Source organism: Lissotriton helveticus, chromosome 6, assembly GCF_964261635.1.
Source record: "Lissotriton helveticus chromosome 6, aLisHel1.1, whole genome shotgun sequence".
NCBI lineage: Eukaryota > Metazoa > Chordata > Amphibia > Caudata > Salamandridae > Lissotriton > Lissotriton helveticus.
In genome coordinates, this window is record NC_136067.1 from 1658374367 (window position 1) to 1658400385 (window position 26019).

The 26019-nt window shown below is 41.2% G+C and overlaps 1 protein-coding gene across 1 annotated transcript in view; it reads right to left on the bottom strand.

The window, feature by feature from the left end:
* FERMT1 (FERM domain containing kindlin 1) overlaps positions 1 to 20056 on the bottom strand; it is a 323796-nt gene extending 303740 nt beyond the window's left edge. Inside the window, exon 1 of the mRNA XM_078649519.1 lies at positions 19856 to 20056. The gene's annotated coding sequence lies outside the window, so the exon portion shown is untranslated. The remainder of the gene's footprint in view (positions 1 to 19855) is intronic.
* Between the last annotated feature and the right edge of the window lie 5963 nt (positions 20057 to 26019).

Sequence of the window (26019 nt, forward strand, 5' to 3'; positions counted from 1 at the left end):
CGACCTTCATTTTCGCTCAGCTGACAGCCTTGGCTCCAACTAAAATGGCAGAAAGAAAGGCCCACTTTGGTGATCCTAGCGCTACAACTCAGCTAGGGGGCCTGAAGTTTGGCACCATGCCTGATTCACTTTGCTCATTTCCCCTCTCTTGTACAGCCCACCCTGCAATGAGAGTAAGAACACCTACATGATCAAGGACCATGAGCCATTGTTATTTCATACACAGTGGGAACATGGAGCTAGACTCCTCCCACGCACCACAAAATAAAAACAGGACTAAGTAATTCCCAACTCTTGAATAAGGGAAACAAAAAAGGACTATTTAGGGGCTCCATTCCTACAGCCTCTACAATAATAAATTAAAAGGACAAGGGCACTTCATGATAAAACCACTAAGAAAGTTGAAACCAAAAAAAAAGGTACTAAATGAAGCAGACCTATTTCTCTTGATAGCTTCCTCTCTACTTTAAGAGAAATATAAGGGCAAACAAGTGATAACAGTATAGTCTCTACATATAGAATCAAACTCACTACACCTTGCTTGCCACCCCTATTACTGAACTGAATACTCCTACTTGGTAAGCATCCATATACACACTGCTTAATCTCCCACCCTACATATGTAACCCATTTAGGTTATTGGTAATGCATTAACATTTCCTGGTCATAATCTACCATCTCAAGCACATTATACAATCATTTGCCTACACTACATAATTACTCTCCTTCATCTCCACAGAGACAAAACTTCACGGTACAGCAACAATGACTTACCCACACCTTATGCCCCAAGACACCACACTCCAGAGTTATGGCCCCAACTCCTAGGGCACAAAATACCCAATATATCTCACAAATCATTTTAAGAAATGGTTTAAACATAACTTACTCAAACAACTTCCAGAAAAACGAATTGCTTATACCTACTATAGCACAAACATTGGCAATAAAAAAACTGCTCTCATTTTCTACTCAAAATGCCCTGCTAAATGGAGAAACATCTTCCTTCTCCATCTTCAAATTACAAAAACAATCAAACTTCCCTATGGCACTAAACTTACCACTGCTCCCGCTCAAAGATTGAGGTGAGATCTCCATATCCATCTTCAGGATGGTAAACAACCTAATTCAAGCGACTGACCTTCACTTATCTATCTTCCACCAACACTTCTCGTCACTGTTAGCCTATCGCAAAATGGTTCTGTCTCCCACACTCTCCCCTCCTTCCTACCCTAACAAGAATATACAAATGGTTCTGTCGGGTGCGTATTATCCTTTCAAATTTTTCTCATTATTTAATTAAATAAATTACAAAAAAAAATGTCTTCAAACAATGCAAAAACAAAACCAGCTGGGGTATAACAAGATATTTTTTTATATAAATTGCTTCATTTATAAATACCCTTATTCGAATATATACATGGTTGTCAAAAATACATGGTGGCGCGTCATATGTGAAAGAATTGTGACTTTTGGTGCTCAGTGATATTCGTGAAAGTGTACTATATACAGTGGCAAGAGCAGGGAGAGGAAGGGGAATCGGCCAGTAATACAAAGTTCTTCGGATAGTTCTGCGGACCGCGATTGTTAGTCTCAGCACAGAATCCAAATGGCTGGTCCAGATAGTTCTAAAGTCGACGTTTCAACCCTGGGAAAGCACTCTTAAAGTGTCATTGCAGGTCTTCATCAGGACTAGGTAAGGGGGGTGTGGGGTTGAGTTTGCAGACAGCCTGTTGATTGAAATAAGCTGGGGTCAGGTTTGGATTTGCAGTACAATAAGCCAGAAAATTGGTGCATTGTTTGTGGTAGTGAGGACTCACCTCAAGGGGTGGGGCCAGGTAAGCTTCTCATGGGCTGGCTCACACAAGGCTCAGCTGACTGCCGACTAGAACCGCAGTCTGCCAGGCATGTCGGGAGCAGTGTTGCCAGCACGCTGTGTTGGTTGCTAGGCAGCAGATTTACATGCGGCATCACTGGTGCCGTTCAGCTTAAAAAACAGCGAATGGAAAGGGATACATACTGAACTCAATGTTAAACTCCCCCGAAACACACAATTTCTCTCCAGGTCCAGCTTCAATGACACTGTTCTCCACTCAACGGAAGATCACTCGCCCTTTATAAACATGGGACCTACTACCTCTCCTCCCTCATTTAGAACAGGTACCCTTCCTGATATATTTACCCTATTTCTCAACCAAATAGAAAAAAAACTTGATTCTCTAGCCAAAGACCTTTCTCAGGTAAAAAAACGAGATTAAATCAACACGCCACCCTACTGCAGAGATAGAGAAATAGACCCCCCATAAAGGATCACCTAGTGTCTGCCGACACTTCTGCCTGACCTCCATTCCTATGAGTCACCAGTACCACAGGTCCTGCAACTCAAAAACAATGCTAAGTGGACGGATTTCAAACCAATGACAAAAAGAAAAGTCTTCAAAATAATCGTGTGGCATTAGGGAACTTGAGTCCCTATTGCCACAACCACTGATCCCCTCCCCTTTACCCTAATACAGAACCTCAACCATATCATCTCTCCATATTGGACCAAAAAATCGTCAAGGCCTCCCTATCTTCTGACAGTGTTCATAACTCCCACTAACTAGGCCAAGTAACACCCATTCTTAACAAGCATTTGCAATGCAATAGGTCTCACATTTGCGAGAGTTTAAGCTATTGGCATTTTAAATGACAATGCCTTTTATTTATGTTTTAAAAACCAACACATAAATAAAAGGCATTGCCACTTACAATGCCAATATCTCACACTCTCACAACTGCGAAGACCTATTGCATTGGGAATGCTTGTTTTTTTTAGCTATCTGCTTCGCTGATAGGGGCTACTTTCATTTTGATGGCCAAAACTATATTTTGTCCTAATACGACCCAGGGCAGAAGTCAGTACCATGAGCATCTCCTTTGTTCAGCTCATGCAAGCAAGCGGATGCCTCGTGACACAAATATGCTTGTATGGAAATAATCGCGCGACTGGTACAGAAGGTCTGGTCTTCAAAATATGTGGACCAGGCTCCAAATCGCAGTGCACTTTACATCTCATTGTTTAAAGAAAACAGCATACTAGGAAAAGATCTAGAGCAAAGTATGTTTACTGTTATGTTAACTCATGAGATTTGAACCTACATCACTTGTAAATGTGGGCCTTGCGCATGCCCTGTGCTCTGAGGCCGACTGGCCAATAGGGAGAGTACCAGAAGGTATGTGCTTAGTCTGTGTGTGTATGCCTTGTTTTTGATATGCTGGAGTAAAAATCACATGCCTCATATGTCACTCAAACAGACCAGTCCACTCAAGAAACGCACCAGCCATGGCTTTTGTTCACATTTTTAAATATGTTGCGTCTCGTAAAAAAAATATATTTTAGAGGAAGAGAATGGGCCAAAAGCACAACAGCCACTTTGTACAAAAAGTCTGCTATCTCTTGTGACTTTTGCCATGTGTTTAGCTTTCAAAATAATGTGATGGTATGGGAGTGTTGGGCAACCCTGCACGGAGCTGGGGAATTGGGGATTTGTGCAGAGAACGAAAACAAAACAAAACTAAACTAAACCCCCACAGAAGAAGGCGCCTCTGACGAACAGCACAAAACATATTTATTTTGAAGACAGATGTGGTTAGTCAGCTAGTTATATATTGAAGGGGGTGGGGGGCTGATGATGCAAACGCCTGTGGGGTGCAGGCCAAGGCACTACGGCTCTAAGCTTAGTTGGTAATGGGACAACCTAGGTTTCTAAAAAAACAGGAGTTTGTAGCGCCTTATCATGCTAGGCTGGCCCTCAAGGCACTCTCTGGAGCAGTGCTTGCAGAGGCAGATAAACATTTGGACATGTCCCTGCTTGATAGCAGCAGCTTCCTTTAACTAGCGTTGCGAAGCCAGGGACTGTCTAAACAAGCTGTCGCCATTGCGCAAATTAAAAAAATAAGTGCTTACCGACTTAATGAAGGAGACAGGATAACTCCGCAAGCAACCGATCGAGTCCAGATAGGCCGGCCGAGAAGGAGACAGGGCGGTAACAGAAAAGCCTCATTTTAAATCGGAGGCCAGCATTCAGCATACATAATGACGCCAGCCAACGAGAATGATGGGCAGGGCTTCAAGTCCCCTACTAAAATCTTATCACAATAAGACTTGCAGAGCGAGGAGCTCATACACGCTCCAGTGCTAGGTCAGCGAGACCTAAAGAACTAAGGGCTGACCCCAATGATTTCAATAACCTCAGACCAATGACCAATCTTCCCTTCCTAGCTAAAACGGTTAAGAAACGTGTCCTTCTTCAACCCAACCAGCATATCGATGAATTCAACCTTCACAGCACATTCCAATCAGTCTTCAGGAAAGGCTGCAGCACAGAAACTGCTATGATCAATATTTTAGATGACATTCACAAGACCTTTGATGAAGAAGACTCATGCCTCCTTATCATACTCGCATTTGATTCACTAAATCACCCAGCTTTACTCGAAACACTCTAGAACCGCACCAATTAATGGCACAGTCTTGAAATGGTTCACCTCATATCTGCAACATTGTTCTCAACAAATAAAAATCAACAATTGCCTCTTGAAGCCTGCACCAGTTCCACAAGGTGTTCCTCAAGGTTCAGTCCTTTCTCCAGCCCTATTTTATCTCTGTAATGAACCCTTCACTATTATTATGAAACAAACAGGGGTCAAATAATGCCTTTATGCTGACACTAAAATACCACACTAAAATACCACACTAAAACTGATACAAACCTCATTTAACATCGATCACCTAAAACTGAAGCCCAACAAGATCAAACTGCTACTCCTCTCCCCAAAAAACAAATCTCTTCCAAACCAAGTATGGATCAAAAATGTGATTGCGCTCTTTCACTTTCTAACCCCATAAAGTCCTAGGGTATCACCCTTGACAAAAACATGTTAATGAAGGAGTACATCAACAACCATCAAAGGGAGCCTTCTTCACACTAAAACACCTCCCAAAAAATTCAAACTATTGTCCCCCAAAGATCTTAAGACTGTAGTGCAATCACATGTTCCCTTGAAACATGACTATGGCAACGCCATCATCACTGGAATTCCAAAAAGTAACATTGCACCCCTAAAAACCACTCTCAGTGCGGCGGCCAGACTCTTTTTTTTTCAAAATTTTATTACAAGCAGTAGGTAAGAAAAATACATTGGTACATTAATTTCTTCATAATTAGACATACGTTAGCCAAAGAAATTACAAAATCCAAGAGACAACCCTAGACAACAGAATGCCACAACAATAATAAGAAAATAACCAGTATTGTACTTCAAAATTTAAACCTATCGATATAATACAATACTAATATCGAGAAGAAATATCATTATCATTACCATACTTAAAATAATACCTCCAAAGCATATTAAATTACCCAATATATAAACAACTGTTGGTAGGGCAGCATCAAGAATAATATTATTTATATCGTTCATAAAGTGCTAATGCAAGAGAAGAAAGAGAAGAGAGACCAGCGCTTGAGGGTACTATTATGTGCAAAATTTGGCCTATATAAAGTGACTAATGCAATAAAGTGCCGATGTCTAGTAGCACAGATAGTAATACATTTCATAATGTTTAAAATACAATAACATACAATCATTTTACATGATAAAAATGCTTAGCAATTTGATATAGCACAGCAGATGGATACTTATGTTTCCTCAGATGTAGTTGTCATAACATCTTACAGTTAACTAAAATATAACAATCACTTTCCTTTTAATAGTTCAAGCTGGTTAAAATATTTCCAATTCCTTTCAAATCTTGCAGTCGCACCCACTCTACCTGCATAGGCTTTCTCAAAATCATATGTTCTTCTCATTTTATTAACCCACTTAACATGGCAAGGACACGCCGTAGATTTCCAATTTTGCAGAATCAGGGACCGTGCCACAGCAGTGGAAACAAAAATAAACACTTCTTCTGATTCATTAAACCTGTTCCTGTCCTTACTAATGCCAAAAAGGGCCACTTCCACTTCTGGAAGAAGAATTTTCCCAGTTGCCTTCTCCAAATCTGCGAAAATCTCCCTCCAGAAGGGTTCTAGCTTTGGACATGAGAAGAAGATATGATGCCAACCACCCTGTCCCCTGGTTTTGCATCTAAAACATTTATTCTCGTGTTCAGGGAACATTCTTTGTAGGGCTTCCGGGGTATAATATGCTAACCAACGACAAAGAAAAGACATTCTTTTATAATTAGCTGCACGGAGTGCCCTGTTTCCTAAATAACAAATTGTCTCCCAATCTTTGTCTGACAATACACACTGCAATGTGAGACTTATTTTCTCAAGATGTTTGCTTATTATATTAGATGTTCCAGAAGGGGGTAGCTTTTTATACCAAAATCCTATACCCTTATGTTTCTCCCCCATATAACGCTAATAACAAAGCATTGGGTGTTGTATCAAAACTTCCTACAACTTTTCTTATGAAATAACTCAATTGCAAATATTGAAAAAACATGAGCCGCCTCGGATGTGCTCTATCTCTAATCGTTTGCCAACTAATTATCGAATTTTGAGAGAGAAGATGCCTTATTTCACAGAATCCGGCCGATTCCCATTCTGTCAGATGACTTGAAGAAATTCTAAGACCCATTTTAACGCATTCTGAAAGTTTTAAATAAATAGATCCATCTGAGCCATGCTTTTCAAATAAAAGCCGTAATCTTGATGAATACCCCACGAGTGTCTTATATCGTGTTCTCTTTGGAAGCTTTGCAGTTTTTAGGAAAATAAAGATTTGAGAACCTGATTCCTCAAGCATTCTATTTAAAAAAAGTTGTCTCTTATCTGTCTAGCCTTTAATAATCCTGCCATTATATCGAAAAAAGCTGCCTCGTAATAAGTATAAAAATGGGGAAGAGCAAGACCACCTTGGTTAACAGGAAGTTGTATTACCGCGAGTTTAACTCTATTGGCCTTTTTATTCCAAATAAATCTTCTTATCATAGAATCTAGTTCATTAAAAAAAGCCAAATTAACTTTAATTGGGATATTACTAAACAAAAATAAAAGCAGAGGTAGTATATTCATCTTTATTAATGCCACTCTGCCAATCAATGATAAGGGCAGTATATCCCATTGTTCTAAGAGGCTCTTGATTTTATTCCTTGTTTTTATATAATTCAATTGAAAAAGTTCTTGGTAGTCTCTGGTCACATAAATCCCTAGATATCTTATTGGGTCCCTCTTTTCTGCCTGAGACTGAAGATCTGGCGGGAGGAAGTCTAAATTCGAATTTAAAATAAGAACTTCTGTTTTCTTTTCGTTCATTTTGTAGCCCCCTACCTTCTCATATTCCTTAAGCTCGTTCATAAGATGTAATATATTTTCTTTATCAGGAGCCGTATAAAGGATAATGTCGTCGGCAAATAGTTTTAACTTCGACATTCCAACCATTGGAGAAGATATTGTATCATTGTTTCTTATTTTTATTACCAGGGGTTCGATAAAAAAGGTGAACAGCAGGGGGGATAGGGGGCAACCTTGCCTAGTGCCTCGATTTATTCTCCTCACAGGAATGAAGTGGTTTGATCACATTTCACATGCCCTCATGAGTCTCAACTACCTTCCTATCGAAGGAAGATGAATTTTCAAGACAGCTTGTATTACCTACAAAGCCCTCCATAAACGTTTTTTGAAATACATTGACACCACATTTCTGAGAGCAGATGGAGGCCGGGGTCTGAGAAGCTCCAACTCACTTCTTCTCATACCCCCTAAACCGAAAAAGAAATCTACCCCGCCGTGCTCCTTCTCAGTAAATGCTCCCAAGATATGGAACTCACTTCCCAAAGTTCTCCACTGCAACCCCTCCTTATCTTGCTTCAAACTGGACATCAAATCTCTGCTTCTTAACTACCTCAACACGCTCACAAGCTGATCCATTTTTCCCAAAGTCTCAACCACCCTCTAGTGACCCTTCTGTTACGATCACCTGACCCAATCGGTCCCTTCTTTTGCACTAATGCAATTACCTGATATTGTACTGTTACGTACTTTTTGAATGTTCTCAATGGTTTAATGTGTTATTGCTTATACTTCGTTTGACTGCATTTGACCTACACGTATCCTCGCTTGTAGCTCTAATTACCTATGCCCACAACCTGTAAAGCGCTCTGATATCTTCGGGTGTAGCTAGCGCTATATAAAATTCAAATAAATGTCTTGTTTGAACTATTTCTAAAATGTGTTTGCAACAAACATCTAACAAGTTTTTGATGTATTTAATTTGCACTAGAGGTTTTATTTTTATTCTTCATGTTTTCAAACATGCTCACTCTTTCATATGAAAGAACTAAGCCCCACGGTTTAAATGGGTTGTGGTAAAGGTGATGGATGTGACCATAAAAAATGTATAAGGGATAAAGTACCCACAGGCATACATGATAAGCATATCACCTTGGAGTTCCATACCCGTATAAGGGAACTCAGCCTTTGTCCTTGTGCCTCTATATGGTTATGACAGACTTGGTGACTTGAAATATCCTTATAATGTATGGCAGGGATACTTTATTCCTTATGTAATCGGCGACTTGTGACTCACCAGTTGCGGATTATAAAGAAATGACATCAGAGCTCAACTGTAATTCCTTATTACAGTTGAGTTCTGGTGTCAAAATGCCTGCTGCCAGAGCTAGCAGCCAAAAGGAAATGCAAGTCTGTTCAAGGAGAATGATTAAAGCAGCTGATAAAAAAATGGAGAAAAAAACCCATTACTTTTATAATCTTCTGCCCTGTTTTTCTAGTTGTACATTGACATGAAGAAAGGAGATGTTTATGAAAATATGTTTATTTTATGCACTGCTAGGGTGATTATGGAAAAGTTAGAATCTTTGTTTATACTGTGCCTTCCTTTAAATACAATTTTTGTATTTAACTGCTTCTAATATCTGTTTGCAACAAGCATCTAACAGTTTTTTGATGTGTTTAATTTTACACTTGAGATTCTATTTTTATTCTTCATGTTTGCAAACATGCTTTCTCTCATACGAAAGCGCTACGCATCAAGGATTTAAGAGGTTTGTGGGAAGCTGATAGTGTAACCATGTATTAAACAAATAAAGCACTCTCTGCTGTGCATTATAAGGGTATTGCAAGTCACCTCAGAGTTCAATAACCTTATAAAGGAACTCTGCCTTCGGCCTTGTTCCTCACTATGGTCATGGAACTCCTTAGTGACACACAGCAGAATTATAATGTACGGCAGGAGATACTTTATCCCATACATAAAGTAAGACTGCTCAGCGAGGTAAGTGCTTGGTCTTGAAATATGTGTGTACGACACAGAACACTAGTTCATATTTTAACAGGGCTGACTGAGATATGTATCCTTCCAAGGCAAATACCATTAGTACTAGTGGCTTAGCGAATCCCTACATTAGCAGCATAAGTGGGGTGTCACTGGCCCCATGGGCGGGTGAACTCACTCCCTCTAAAATATTCATTATTTGTGGGCCTCATGTGTCTGCATGTTTGCCGGAAAACATTCATAAATAGCACCCTTATGAAATGTTAAAACATTTCACAGGGCTGTGTAATTCGTGGGCACAGTGAAGAAAGCAGAAAAATAAATTATGAAAATAGGGATCCCCATATAGAGGAAAATGGAAACTGTAAGTGATAGAGATAAACACAAAATGTAAAAATAAAGAAAGGAAGAAGAAAGAGGAGTTGATGCAAATGAGAAATAAACAAAGGGAAAGGTGACGGAAAGGAGGAAAACATGAAAGGGAAGAACAAAGGAAATGTGAAAGGTAGGATAAATAGGTGAAAGGAAGGCATGGTGAATGAATTGATGGCATGGTGAAAGGATGTAAAACATACAAGGGAAAAATGCTAAATGGAAGGGATAAAAGACAAATATAGGAAAGGTGAAAGCATGGACTAAAGTCTGAAAGGATCAAGTGGCAGCCTGAGTAAATGAAAGAATATGCAGGCATGCATGCGAGGGTAGGTGATGCTGCAGAGTACACCCATCTGAAACCCCTGTTACGGTGCAGACGGACATGCGATTGCTCCGCAGGCTATCTTTTATTTACCTATAGGTTGCAACAAGAGCGGCCATCATTTGAGCTGACGCCGCCCTGTCGTTTTCACAAGGGGAACTGCTCTACTTTTAATATAGGGTTCTTTATTTATTTACTTATTTGCTTTTCACTTTTCACACTAACCTTTTTGGTCCTGATGAAGCGCCTGTGATCATTTTGACCACTGAAGGACGTGAAACATATCAACCTGAGCCTTACTGGGGTACATCATTACCTAGCCAGTAGCACATAACCTACAGGTTTTTTTAAGTCTGTCAGGGGAACCACCATATTAAATAGCCTTTAGGGTATCCCTTAGCCAGTTTTAGTCAGTCACTCACTCACCCTCTTACACCCCTCCCTTTCACTGGAAAGTCTCACACCCTACTAATCATACGGTGTAATTAAAAGATCTCCACCAAAGTGACCCTTAAGGGGACCCGTAGGGCATTGCAGCGCTGGCCCGACGAGGAGCAACGCCCAATGATGAAGCATGACATCCCTTGGGATGTGTGAGGACAATAAGAGACAATATCTTTGATTGTCTCCATCTGTGAGGTAGGAACCTAGACCCCTTTGTTCTCAAGTTGGTAAGCAGGGCACAAGTCGGGGGTACACACCGGTGGACGTTATCCACACACTATTTTCACCAGGTGGACGCCATCCACTCTGCTAAGAAGTTGGGACTCTCTTTAAAAAATGCTGAACTCGTCCCGGTGCGATTTGCGACACCAGGACATATTCAGCAGTGCCTGTTTGGTGTCTGCTTTCCTTCCAAGCAACACTGTGCAGGCGGGCAGGGGGTTTTGTCATTTGAGACTCCAGTTGGGATATAAAGGCAGAACTCAAGGGGACATTTGGTCTCCTTTTGTCAGAGTTTCCAGGCGGGGAGCTGCCTCTAGCCTCTAGAATAGTTTGTGCATGGCTTTGTAGAAAGACAAACAAAAAAAACAAACGTAAGGTAGCGCATTGCAGTGCGTTGTGCTACTGTGTGTTGGGTAAGGATTACATGGCCAGTACATGGGCATTCCCTTACAATCACCCATGCATTTTGTGTATAAATAATGCACATAGTCTACTTAAAGCAGCAACACTTGCTTCCCCTGGATTCAGGGAGGTTTATAGTGTAGGTGGAGGAGTACCTCTACCATAGCATCAAGACTCCGGCTCAACTCCGGGCCATAGACATGTGCCAAGACACTCCAAACCTCTACTCCAGCAAGAGTGGGTAATACTGAATACTGGGCTGCAAAGACTTCGAGGCAACTTGTGCTTACTGATTCGCTACAGGTTTTCTAAGACTTCTTCTTTCTAAGACCCGTACTCAATAGTGGGGCCTAGCTTGAAAGGCACTTCGCATAAATGGGGGATAACCACAATCCTTTAAAAGGGAAGGGACACTTTCGAGCTGACCCAGGGGAAGCAATCGTAGTAGTTCTTCCACGGTAATGGCTTGATTCTCCTTCACAGCTTCACGCTGCTACAGGGCAATAGTCCTCCCACTTCACCACGGCTCCCTCCTGGTGAATGAGATTCATAACAGCGCACACAGGGAAACAGCACCTTCGGGTCACACCAATGCACAAGGCGACAACTCTCTTCTCAATAGAGCAATGCTCCAGGGTGGCAGCCTTCAATCACCAGCCTCATCTTCCTTTATATATAATGCTTAAGTGTTTAAGTGCACACATACGACCTGAAATGGGCAGTAGTGAGACGTGGGACGTTGTTAGTAAGGCTTATAGTATGAAAGGAAGTGAGTAATTTAGAAGGGTTGCAGGGGATGAAAGCAACTAATGGGAGTGCACGGGAGTTGAAGTGTAAAATTCGAGGAAGGGCTGAGAATATTCAGTAGGTTTGATGTTTGATGTGTGATAGTGAGTTGGAGCAGTTTGACTAAATATAAAGGAAGATGAATGGGTAATGGGAGGTTGGATATGGGAGAAGTAAGTAATGTGAGAGAGTGTATGGATGTATGGTTGGCAGACTAAAAGAACAGATTTAGGTTGTGTTTGGTCAGGGAATTAAAGGCATTTGAGAAAGTAGGCATATGCAAAGTGAGATGCTCAAGGGGGAGAACATGAATGTTTTTTAAAGTAAGCATGGAGGGGTGATTGTTTTAACGTACGAGAAGAAGGATGAGGAAGGGCTTAGTGCAGGGATTGACTTGATGGGTTAAAGGTTGGTTAGCACTAGTGCTTTTGGTTGGAGGGGGAGATGTGGGGATATATGCGTAAATTGCATGATAACGTTGCACTTTGATAAAAAGATGATTTAGGAAGCGTTTATATTGTAAGACAACAAATCATGCTGTAAACAGCAATGGTTTTAATTTTTATTCTATTTCTGTCATTTGTAGTGACCCTTGATGAAGGGAACCAGTTTCCCGAAATGCATTGGGCTTTTAATTAAACACCGTCTTTGACCAATTTGCTTCATTCGTACTCTCGAAAAAGAGGCCTGGAGGGGACAGCTTGAATATTAGAAACCTGAAAATTGGCATACCATTTTGTGTGTGGATTATTAAAAAAGAAAAGAAAGTTAAATTATAGGAGATGTTTAAAAATTGGATTACTTGGAGTACTAATGATGAACCTTGAATAAAATATTACCAATTAGGCATTTTAGCTGTGCGATTGGTGGGGACGTAAATGACGCCCCAGTTCATGTTGGATTGTTCACTTTGGTGCCAATTGGGCATGGCACACAACTGATCTGCATGCACTCTGAAATATAAATGGACACATTTGGATGAAGCCTTACAGAAATTGGTGTGCATCCTACCCTTAATGTTGATTCCAGATTCTTATTACACATTGTGCAACATAACAGCCTATGAAATCAAACAAATGAGAAAGATTTGCCTAGGACCACACAATTAGGTCAAGCTGGGAATCTGGGATCAATCACAGGTTTTCTGCTTTCATATTGCCAATTTCAGCTGTTAGATGGACATCTCTTTTTTTCTCTTAATTTACTTTAATGCTTTGTCTTTAATTCTTGGCACATGAGGTTGGAGCATGTGTGGCAGGCAGATGTCGCAACTGCATTTTTCACTTCAAATAAGGACTGCCTTGCATAACCCTTCTTGCTCCTCCAGAAATATCTAAATCCATCACACCACAACCAAAAATGATTTCCAACCGTTCAAAATGATGTGCTTTAGCTACATTTCCAATCACTAAATGTTGAAGAGCTGTGTTCCTTGAAAGGAAGCCAAGTTGCTTTTTTGTAGCTCTGGAAATTCGATTGTGCTGGATATGGGTATGTTAAATTTTCCTTAGTGGTTACCCTTCGGAGAATGTGTGGTCTAGTTTCCTCCCCATCTCACACCTACCTACTGCAGCAATGCTGTAATGTTTGGAAATGTATGGCCTTATAAAGGGTAGCTTTGCTGTTATGATACTCTTCGGTCTGGGAAACTGATGTAATTAAGAGTTATGCTATATATGAAATGAAAGATGATGTGCGCATACTTCGGGCTGGCTCCTGCAGGTTGAGTTTACAGTGAATAGGCAAGACCACAGGTTTGTGTTGTAAACAGGTAGGTCAAGTAGGCTGTCTCCAGTACACCATTTTGACAGTGTAACATGTCTAGGATATGAAAAGTTCTTATTAGCGAGTGTAGTCTAGTGCAGATTCTGATTACTGGCCATAGTTGTAGTGTCTTTCACTGTTCCTCACCTGGGTAGTTTTTCAATACAAACTAGCAATATATGCTTGTGAAGGCCAATATTTCCTTGAAAGTGCTAGTTGAGACTGGAACTGCATGTGCCTTTTTCTTGTCAGTTATCTTTGTCATCATTTTCTTTTCATCTTTGGATATTGGGTGGCTTACACTCATTTTTATGTGGCGCTGATACCTCTTACTGTGAAATTTGTGGTCCATTCTTGTATGGGCATTCTGGTGGTACTGATTCCAGGGTGAGCTGTCAAGTTGAGCTGGTGAATGTGAGGGTGGTTTAGATATAGTTACGCCAACAATAAGAACATGAGAGGTCTGCTGCTAAATTTGGAGGTGGCATTTGTGGAGCAGCAGTGTGCAATTTGTAAAAACATAAATGCAGAGCCCCAAACATTTTCTTAGGTCCCTATTACTGAATGCCAATGTTGCCATAACCTTTTTCTTTCACCACTCTACACTTCCTTATTCTTGCTGGTTCTCTTTTCATCCTATTTTCTGCCTTTAGCATTGTTTTCCTATCTCTTTCCTTTCGTCCCTTTCTGTCTTCCTATCTTGCTTTGGGTCAATAGCTGTTGTTGCAAAATGAGCCCCAATCTCCTAAAATGAGGGCTGGTGGTGGGTAAGGCTGAGTATGCTTACTTTGTATAAGAGAGCAGTCTCACCACCTGAGAGCACAGGCAGCTAAAGCAATCACATCTACAAAGAAATATGCTGCACATGAAATACTGTGGGGATGGCTGGCAGCAGAGTTCATTTGTCAATCCTTGGGTAGAGGAACCTGCACACTGACAAAAGACAACATTGTTTTAGGTCTTGTTTACTAAAGCTTGAGTCTTCTGCCTAAATCAGGAGTGTTTGTGCGTATACTCATAATGTGCTCAAATGTACTCATGATATACCTGCTAACCATATCTGTGAAATCTTAAGATCTGATGTCACTCCTTGTGATATCACTTCTTGTAAAGTCTTGGCTGTGATACCACTTGCTCTGATCTCACTTCCTGTGATGTCACATGCAATGTCATGCGCCGTGAGGTCATGATGTCACATGTTGTGATGTCACCAGCATTCTACCTAACTTGGTCAGTCCCCCCATTTCTTTTTTGGGAACTTGTGCACTGTTGGTAGGGTATGAAATGGCCATGCAAGCAAGTAATGTTTACCAGAGTATTTGAAAACCACTGCTTCCCAATGCTGGTTCCAATGTCATATGAGCAATAAAAATGGGGAGTTTGGAGACTGCAACACTTGCTTCCCCCTTTGGCGCGCTCATTGATAGCTCGGAGTACCGTACTTAGCAGAGTTGACTACTGCAATGCCCTGCTCCTTGAGTCCCCAAAGTTTCTACTTGCCAGGATTCAGAGGCTACAGTCAACTGCAGCTAAATTAGTACTAGGATGGTTCAGAAGGTCCTCCGCCTCATTGGCTCTGGCGGAGCTGCACTGGCTCCCTGTGAAACAAAGAATCCAGTTTAAATCACTCTGCTTAGTATTTAGGGCCCTGCATTGAATGGGTCCTACCCGTCTTCAAAGCAAATTTGAGAGGTATGTTCCAGGTCGAACATTACGCCCATCCGGGACAAAACTGATAAAAATCACCAGATTTAAAAAGTTAGAGCAGGTGGCAGATCCTTTGGGGTCACTGCTGCAAAACTCTGGAACACCTTACCTCTTGAGCTGAGACAAATCAGTGACCTCCTGCTATTTAGAAGGAATTTAAAAACATGGCTATTTCCCAAGATCTAGGGGTTGGCTTCAGTAGGTTCTAAAGGAGGTATGTCATGTCAAGTTACTATTAGCACCAGGATGCCTGCCAGGTGACAGTGCGCTCTAGAAATGCTATAAATAAATAAATAAAATAAATAAACTGACTGATGTGGAACCAACACAGGTGTACGGTGCTGCAACTATTCTACATTTAACATTGCCACCGGTTTAGTGTTTTGCAGTATTGATGAATGCAAAATACAATTATGGCGCATCATATCATCAAAAATATGACAGGATGACCATAAATATGGATCTGTTGATAACTCTGATGACTTAAATGCAATAACACTTGCAGGGATATTATGTCTCATTTATTAGTCCAAACCCAATACATTTGAGGGCATAAGAGTCCCTGATAACTACCAAATAAATTATCACAGCAGGGTATTACCCTGCATTAAATCACACCACTTATAATAAAGACTTTTAGTATACTTTGGAAAAACTGGATGAGCCATACTTTGGGATACCAAAGGGCTATAAAAGCATAAAGGCTTATTTAGGTTCCAGCGCTAAATCCTGGGGTAAAACAACACTAGTGCACAGTTTTAATGCTAGGATTTAGAATAATATTCAATAAAATGAGGACGAGCAGGTGGTAAACCATGTGTAGAATATGTTATCATATTTTTCACGTTGTTTCACTTTGCTGGTATTAACCTCAGACGCGGTCGGTAATGGGAGTACCTGCCGGACGGTGCGTGCAACGAAATTCATTTATTTATTTATATGTTTACTTACCTGTAAAGCTCCGTAATCCATAAATTACTACCCCCCACCCTGCCCCTGCCCCTACCCACGTCACCGCCCGGCAGGTACTCCCACTGCCGACCGCGGCTGATTAACCTATCACACATTTTCTGCGACTGGATGCAGTAAATCTCAAAAACTGTGTCAATAGCAGCAGAGATGCTGCTGTCTGGTCAAAGCCCCTTCTCTAAGTGATGGGTATGCCATAATGGGGTGCATAGGACTCAAGAAGCACCTTACTGACAAGACCCAAAAAGGTTGAAAATGGTTTGGGGTTGTTTGTGTTCCCTTTTAGAAGGACCTGTCCTGAGAGTTTGGGCAGGACTGTTCAAGTACGAGGAGGGCAACCTGGGTTTGCCTATAGCTGGCTTCTGTATGGAGTTCCACAACGTTAAAAAAACAAGCATTTGCAATGCAATTGGTCTTGCATTTACGAGAGTTTAAGCTATTAGCATTGTAAATGACAATGCCTTTTATTTATCTGTTTTGAAAATTAACACATAAATAAAAGCCACTGCCATTTACAATGCCAATAGCTCAAACTCTTTTAAATTCGAGACCTATTTCATTTCAAAGAAGCGTCCGCCACTGTCAAGGGCTGCTGTGAAAGTGAAAGTGTGCATGGCGCGCTGAATGTTGCAAGAAAGCATGTTGTGCCTGCAGTACAAGAAACTCATTAAAGAAAATAGTGCTTACAGACTGAATAAGACATACCATGTAACAACATGAGTAAAAGGGCCAGTCCTCATGGGAGGATACAAATGAAGACAAGGCGGTTCTAAGGAGGGACTAACAAGCCTATTAACGAATCAGAAGCCAGCATTTACGAAGGACACTGACACACGCCAATGACAAATATGGGCGTAGAGTGGGAAGTGCTTCAAGTCCAAACTCTAATACAGCATACCTGGCAGAGCAGCAAATGTGCTGCCCAGGCTCGACCTAAAAAAAAAGGGGGGGATGACTGATATGCAGCCCTGTGTACTTAAGACTAACTATGAATAAATAAAGAATCCCAACCTATTTCACTTTGACTCATGATTGAAATGCCCCAAGTAAAATGCGTATGCACGACATGGGTCCTGTGTTTACTGTGCCGCAGGACTTAGACCAGGGCACCAGTTGGGGTACATGCAGGTACACGGCGTCCACCCACTATGTTCACAGGGTGGACGCCGTCTCCCCTGCCAAGAAGTTGGGCCCCACAGAAATATGTTGAACATGCCCCAGTGTCATTTTCAGATACCGGGACACGTTCAGCAGCTCCTACACGTTGTCTGCTTTTCATTCTCAGCAGCAACGTGCAGGCAGTTGGCTGGCTTTTTTTTACACCTCCAGCTGTGCGAAAGATAAAGGCAGAAGTTAATGGACCATCAAGCCTCCTTTTGATTGAGTATGGGATGGGAGGCGGCCTGACCGGAGAGGAAACAAAAGCACACAGCTTGTGATCTCTTCACAGATACTTAAGAGATGCATGCTTTTTACTTTTTAGGTCCCTGTATATAAGTGCACGCACTGTAAGAATGTCAGATGGGATGGTCTGTCCCAGTATTTACACAAAGAACAATACAAATAGCACTATTTTATTTATTTTATAGCGCTACTCATCCTGATGCAGAGTCTTCCAGTGATGCCATGTGGGAAGCCAAGCGTCATGACCTCATGTGCTGTGTTGGTATGTGAAAGTGATGTCACTTCCATAATGCCAAACTTGGTCAGTCCCACTTCTTTTTATAGGACTTGTGCCCTGACTTAGACTGTACCTCATTGAGGACCAACAAGGAGAAATAGGTCTTGAGTTCCTACCTACAGACGGCTTGGACTGCAATCTCGGGCTGGACTGTTCATAATGGAACAGGCCAGGCTTCACTGGTATAAAGGTAGTTTCCCTCTGGAGTAGCGTAGTCAGCAAAATCGAAGTCCTGGAGTGTGGCCGTGTAATTGTCACTGGCTGATATGAATTTAAGCATTCCATCCATCATTTTTTTTCTAAGTAAGTCAATGATAGACACATTGCTGTCACTATAGCACATCTCTAAAATGAGAAGTTTAACTAATTCGTTTTTTTAAAATCAGAAACGTAATCGTCACTGTGGTTACAATGAACGGGAGATGGGAGGTACTAAAAGTGCGAATGGGGATAAATCCCTGCTATGGGAATAATGAGATCAAAAATGTTATGCTGAATAGTAATGGTACCTGTATTGCGCGTTAGGTAATCATTGCGATATTTTACTAGATTGTATGAAGTTTTTAGACTTTCGTAAAGAGATTTTATGCCAGATATTTAAAAAATATATGATCAGAAATAGGTTGCAAGCTGCTAGCCTTCTAGTTGAAATGACGAACCTAGACATTGCTTGTGTTATGGGGAACTTTATGAGTAAGGTCAGGGTGTTCCTCAAGTGTACAGAGTAAATATCATCTACTGCGCACTCGGGGTAGGATGATGCTGTGCATGTAAAGGGTAATGGTACGGCATTGAATTCCTTGGAAGGATTTTGATGCAGATGAAAGAATTACCCGACCTAATTATTCGTAGGTGGACATTTGTATCTTGTATGAAGGAAATGTGTATTTTATGTTATGTACATATGCCATGTTTTTAATATGATCTTGTTTATGTTTTAATAGCAATTTTATGTACAGGGTATACTTTTATAGTTGTAATTAACCAAATAAAGTTTTCTTACTGACTGACAATGAAACTGAAGACTAAACACGCAAAAGGTTTAATTCTAAAAACAAATCTGGGTCTGCCACACATTTCCTCTCAGCCTTTATAATCAGTTTGCATCTGTAAGGGAACATCAGTGCGCCTTCTGGAGCAGCAGGTTGCAACTTGCAAGAGTGCCTCGAACTATGAAACGCTGACTGGCTTGGCTCGGCGAGCAGTGCTCACTGAAGCAAACGCTGCCTGCAGGCCGCCTGGAATCAACACGAACGTACATTCCTCCTGCAGAAGGCGAGACCTGCCCTGGGAAGAGCCCGGCAGCATTGCGATCATTCCTGCCCCACAGCGGTGCCCTCCCGTGAAAGAGCCACGGGTTCCCGCACCCTCCCGGCCACGCATTTCTCAGATTCTCCGCTCTCGCCAGGTTGTAAGCAAACGAGCACAGATAAAAACACGTAGCCTTTGGGCCCAGCCAGACATTCAGCGCTACAGGAAGGGGGTGGATTGGAAAAGTACATTAGGAGGAAAAAATAACAATGGTGTAAGGGCTGATTGTGAATGACCGACCCCCAAAGAGTAACTTAGTCAGCCTTGGCTGGATTCGCTTTCTGATATGCACACAAACGATTACCCTTTTTGCAGGTTTATACAGCTGGAACTTGGCCCCGGGGCTTTACAGCGCTTTATAGGCGAACCGGAGTTAATGAAACAGTTCTGCATAAAGCCTTTACCACAACCCACCGAACACCACGGACAGCTTGAAAGCATAGGCACACTGTATTTCTAAAGCTATGACTCCCGTTCTTAAAAAAGTTATTTTCCCTGGGAGTAAAGCTTCGCTGATGTGGTGCTAGCACGGACAGCCAGGTGCTGAAAGCAGGCTTCCCCAAACCCAAGCGCCCTGACCTTACCTCTTCGGGCAGAGCTGAGAGAGCACGTTTTCAGCAGCTCCCAGCTTCCTTCCGTAGACAAGGGCGCCGCTCCCCCCTCTGTTCGACGCGCAGTGCACGCATCAGCACCTGGACTCAGGTAGTGAAAAGGGGCCTCGGAGGCTGCGCTGCCCGAATAACAGACGGCCCTCTGTTGTAGGAAGTCACACCCACAGCTCGCAGCGCCTGCGGCTCCATTCACTCAGAGAATGCCTTCGTCTGCCTCGTGACATCATCTGCTCCAAGCCACACACCTTGCAGCACAGCACCACCCCCTGTTTAGCATGGCCACCTGAAGCACACACACCTATGTTTGTTTAGGTTCTCTGTCGGCGTGGAGTTCTCCCACAACCCTAAGCCGAAGGGAATCTATTGACTTAGAGCCTGCGACGGTAGAAATTTATTACATAACCTAAAATATAATTAAATGACGTCGCACGCGTATCTCGGTCATTCCAAAGCTACTTTTCTCATATTTGCTGCCTTTTCGAAAATGTACGTAATCAGAAACTGTACTCTCTGTTGTCCTATATGGCGACACAGATACAATATTGCATATTAAATTAAAAGTCCAAATATGAATGTACGTGCCAGTTCATTCAGGAATTTACCACGACATATAGGTTAAAGGAATTAAACGGACTTGAAATATAAAGTAGGTATGGTGATAAAACTGTTGTGTTAAGCTGCAGATGTGTTTACGACTCTCAACCCCTTACAAACTGACGGGGCAATTCACAAAGTTAACTAACACTTATGAGTAACTTACACAGGAAATTATTCTTACACTTTTGAGTAACTTTAATACTTTTGGCTATTTAGAAAATCTGGGAGTAAAGTTACTAAAATGTTTAGACGTACATGTCTCCACCTCCTAAATAAGGGAGCGCAGCCAAATTTATGTGTGCAAGTTACTACTACCTAAAAGGAGACAGTAGTAAGTCTAGCATCACCATTAGCAGCTGCGACCGGGCAGTAGTGGTGAGGCGGGGATGGGGGGTGGTTAAAAAAGGGGCAAAGGAATACAAAGTTCTTACCTTCCTGGCGGCCACTTTACTTCATCCTCGTCGGTCAACGAACCAGGAAGCACCCAGGCTCTTGACTCCCCTGACCAATCTAAACGCTGCTGTGCAGCTATTTGTTTGGTCTGAGCGCCATGGTTAGGTGCTCAGAGAGGGGCTGGGAGGCTTGGCATGTTCTCCACCGGGTTGTACAACACAACCCGGTGGAGAACATGCCAAGTGCGCAGGACAGTTTGGCCGGCCAAAGAATGCCTTCCAAACCGCCATGCGCACTTAGGAGAGTGCCACCACTCTTTCTTACTCTGCGGGAAGCACAGCTCTGCCCTGCCGGCACTGGGTTTACATAGCCAATTATGAAAAAAAAATGTATACTATTGTTATTATCATTGTATTTTTGTAGTGGGGCGATGGTCCTCTACCTTAGCGGAGGAGCCTCCACTGAGCATCACACGTCAAACCATTGTTAACATAATCGAGGGCACCCTTAAGATGCTAGACAACAATAACTCATCCAACGAGACCTCTCATTGGCGTTTGACACAGTCAATCACAAAAACCTACCAAAACTGCTAGAAAATAGAATGGGGCTCTCTGGGAAAGTGCTCTCATGGCTCCCATCCTTCCTGCGGAAGCGCTCACAAAGACTCAAACTAGGAAACTCATTTTCAGGTACCACACCAATGTGATGCAGAGTCCCACAAGGGTCGACCATTTCCCCCTACTCTTAACCTATATATGGAGCCACTAACGGAAATCTTCAAACAATCGAACATTGCATAACACATGTACGCAGATGATAAACACAACTATACTTCAAGATATCCTACCTGGAGGATATCAGCCAACTAAATAAAACTCTAGTCGACACTTGTTCCTAGCTAGCTCAAAACAACCTCAAACTGAACTCCCTGAGAACAGAATTCCTATTTTTCTCCCCTCAGAACAGCTCCACACACATTCATGACTGGCTCAATCACATCGAAGCCTTCAACAGCAAACCTACCATTATTGATTCCACTAAATCCCTTGGAATAACACTGGACAAGAATTTGAACATGCTAGCACATATCAGTACAACCATACACAGTGCCTCATTCCAACTGAAGCTACCAAAGACAGTGAAACCATTTCTGCCATCCCCTGACTTCAAACAAGTAGTACAATCATTAGTAATCTCAAGACTAGAATATGGTTCTGCAACCCTTTCAGGTCTCCCCAAATCAAAAATAGTTCCACTCAAAGCGACCATCAATGCAGCAGTTAGATTGGTAACAGGCACAAGATGTTTTGACCACATTACCCCATCACTTAGGTCTCTAAACTGGCTCCCTCTCAAGGCCAGAACTCAACTGAAATTTGCTTGCCTAATTCATAAAGACTTACATCATAATGAACCTAGGTACTTGGCATAAAAGACTAAAATCTCAGGAGGCAACCGCTCACTCAGAAGCGCAAACTCTTTCAGGCTAGAACCTCATAGATTCAGAAAACATAAAACCTACAACACTCCGTTTCCGGATCGGCTGCTAGGATCTGGAACTCTCTAACCCATCGACCCACGTCTACAAAAAAGAGGTGAAAGAGATCCTAATGAACAGATTCCTCTCCTAAAAGTCACGATGAGCCTGCCCCCTGGGCACACTGGATGCTACAAGGACTGTAATACCAATACAGTACGGACGCACATCTATCCCTGTAGAACTCAAACAAACATTTTCCCCAGGGTTCCTGGAATGGAACCAACACACAGCAAAATCTCGAAAAATTACCCTGGAGAACCTATTCCAATGTCTCATAAACAAATCGAGGTTGTCTATTAATAACTCTTTTACTACATACCTTTTCTTACTGGAGTTCTTAAAAGTTGTTATTTGTTTTTATTAGATACTCTTTTTATGTATCAGTTTGTCGTTTATGTTTATCTATCATATACAGCGCTCTGATACCCTTGGGTCATGTTTGTGTTTTATAAAACACCAAAAGTAAATAAAATAAAATAAATAAATACAATGATAGTGCAACACTCTCCCATTGCAAATAATGGAGGCAGGGACCTAAAAGAAAACCTCATAAGAAATAATGTTTACATTAAATTACATTATTTAAAATAGTTACACATACAAATAAATATAATTTAATAGAAAAGAACTAAACATAAACCATATTTATTATCTACTTATGTAGATCTAAATTACCTCTTTTTAATTTATAAATGAATGTAACTAATTGTATTAAGATATAATTACATTTCTTTTAAATAACTCTGCACTTTGTATTTTGCATCATTTGTTTTACTTTAATCGGTAATTCATATTTTAATTGAAACTTCAGAAAATATTTTTAGGTAATTTAATATATTTCATTTAAATATTTAATTCAAGATGAAGTTAACAATTTTGTAGAATATTTTTATTTTGCTTTACATTTGAAGTAAATATCTAAAAGTTATTTACATAAATGTTTAACAATATTTAACATACAAATATTTCTACTAATTATAAAGCATAAAAACGTTTTACATTATCACTATACATTATAATTAAGCAATCTCCACTACTACTGTGGAGTCTCTCTATGGTAAAGGAGTGGAAAAGCAAAAATGTTTATTTAACTCACACAATTTAGTAAAAATATGTTTATGTCAAATATTTATGTAAATTGATTTTATAATTTGTTTTAAAATGTATGACAGAATTAATATGGAGCAGCAATATTAATTTCATTTTGACTAATATCTTTAATTCTTTTAAATCTTTTAAATTAAAATATAAAGTACTTTTCTGAAGTTAAAATAAATTCCACCTAAAGTAAAATAAATTGTGCATTAATAATTAATAAATTGTTGTATAGAATTAATTATAAGTAATTTAAGTGTATTTTAATGAAAGTTAATGTTCCATTAATTTATATATTCAAAAAAGTTAAAGATATTTTATAATAAAACAGTATATATCTTTTATTTTTAGATATTTTTCCTAACATTTAATTACATCTATTTATATTTGTAACTGTTTTAAATAATGTAATTGAATGTAAAAAAAATTCTGATATTAATGACACACAGCCTACTTACGATCTTTTTCTTAACCCCTTCCATGCTGATGACGGCCCCGTCAGTCATGCTTCAGAGTGGGCATGTGCTGATGACGGCTGGGGGCCGCCATGATCCCGCCCACTCTTTAAAACGGCCGCACAGCGCGAAAATTTGCCGCGTATGCAAGGGGTTAAAATGACTTATGTAAACACACGCATTGAAGGTCCAACAGACAGATTTTACTTTCATATAAAGCCATTAAAATGTGGCGGTAAGTGAAAGTAAAAACTTTTAAATGACCCCCACACCATGGAAACCAAGAAAACATCCACGGTCAGGTGGTCATTAGTTTTTTTTACTTTCACAAAGATAATTCCGCTTTGATATTTTGTTTTTGAAAAAACAAAAACACATTGAAAGTGGGCCAGATGTCACTGTCATGTTGACAGAGCTGTATGACATACTTTCAAAACAATTACAGGAACTGCCATGGGCCAGTGACATCTCTAATTTTGAGTGCAGATATTCATTCAGGGCGATGGAGTATTTTACTTTGTCCGTACTTTCGAACTGTAAATCAGGCCCATTCTTCTTGAGGCCTTGTGTGTACCAGGTAATTGCCTGATTTGTGGTGTTTTATCGAGATGGATTCTGTGCTTCTTAAGTTACAGTGGGGTTCATGGGGAAGCACACGCATAAGCTGAGGAATGTGGCTAAGGGGAAACAGCCTTTACATTGCAGCTTGAACCATGCTGTGCCTTAACAACATGGTTTGAACCCCAAATGTGTCTTTACAATGCATTTCTTTGCCACGCAATTTGTTACAACGACTTTCCATAAGGAAAGCATGGTTGGACTTATGTTGGACTTTAAGTTCAACATTTTTCCTACTGTTGCACAGACTGGAGTTGGAATAGTAAATAACACAATTCCAAAGTCCAGCGCTTTCCCTAAGGCAAGTTGTTGTACCGACTTGAATGGACGGAGCATCTGAATCAATCAAACGCTCACACCCAGTCAAAAAATCTGGGTTAAATCCATCACCGTTCTTTAGCCCACTCTGCCACCCCAGTTCAAACATGGCCATATGCAAATCAGTCTGACCCTGTGCCTCATGGGACCAGTCCAGCCCGAACTGCCAAGCCATGTCTTCCCTGGACCGGAAACAAGCTTCCGAGGACCGGTTTCTGGCATTCCAGCCGTCTTCAGCCCGGCTTGCTTGAATCCAGTGGCAAAGTGAGCAAGGGACTCACGTCTGAGCATACCCTGCCACACTTATGGCGGCCAAAAGCGGTACAAAAGGGGGTGGTGATGGACGGAGCATCTGAATCAATCAAACACTCACACCCAGTCAAAAGATCTGGGTTTAATCCATCACCGTTCTTTAGCCCACTCTGCCACCCCAGTTCAAACATGGCCATATGCAAATCAGTCTGACCCTGTGCCTCATGGGAACAGTCCAGCCCGAACTGCCAAGCCATGTCTTCCCTGGACCGGAAACAAGCTTCCGAGGACCGGATTCTGGCATTCCAGCCGTCTTCAGCCCGGCTTGCTTGAATCCAGTGTCAAAGTGAGCAAGGGACTCACGTCTGAGCATACCCTGCCACACTTATGGCGGCCAAAAGCGGTACAAAAGGGGGTGGTGATGGACGGAGCATCTGAATCAATCAAACACTCACACCCAGTCATGTTATGTCTACATGTTGTGTATGTTATCATCCATTATTAGCTAGTGACGTTAAGATTCTGTAAAAGAATACTGGCAGGACACTGAGAGAAATCGTTGGGGACTGGATGCAATATTCTGGGCTCAGTGATTCTGTATCTTAGAATTTGGACTAAATGCCAATAAAAGTGGATATTGGTTTAACTTCCTGTGACTACGCGTCATCATCACTTCAGCTTTGGTGACGAGGAGAACTTTGGTCTGAAGCTACACTCTGAGCCTAGAAGATCTACAACTACAAACAGTGCATGTATTGGGTACAGTGTGAGGAGATTGACCAGATAACCAGAGCAGTAAATACATTCTAAGCTATATCACAGTTAAGGCCTGTAAAGACAGAAGTCCCTTTCTGAATCTGTACCTA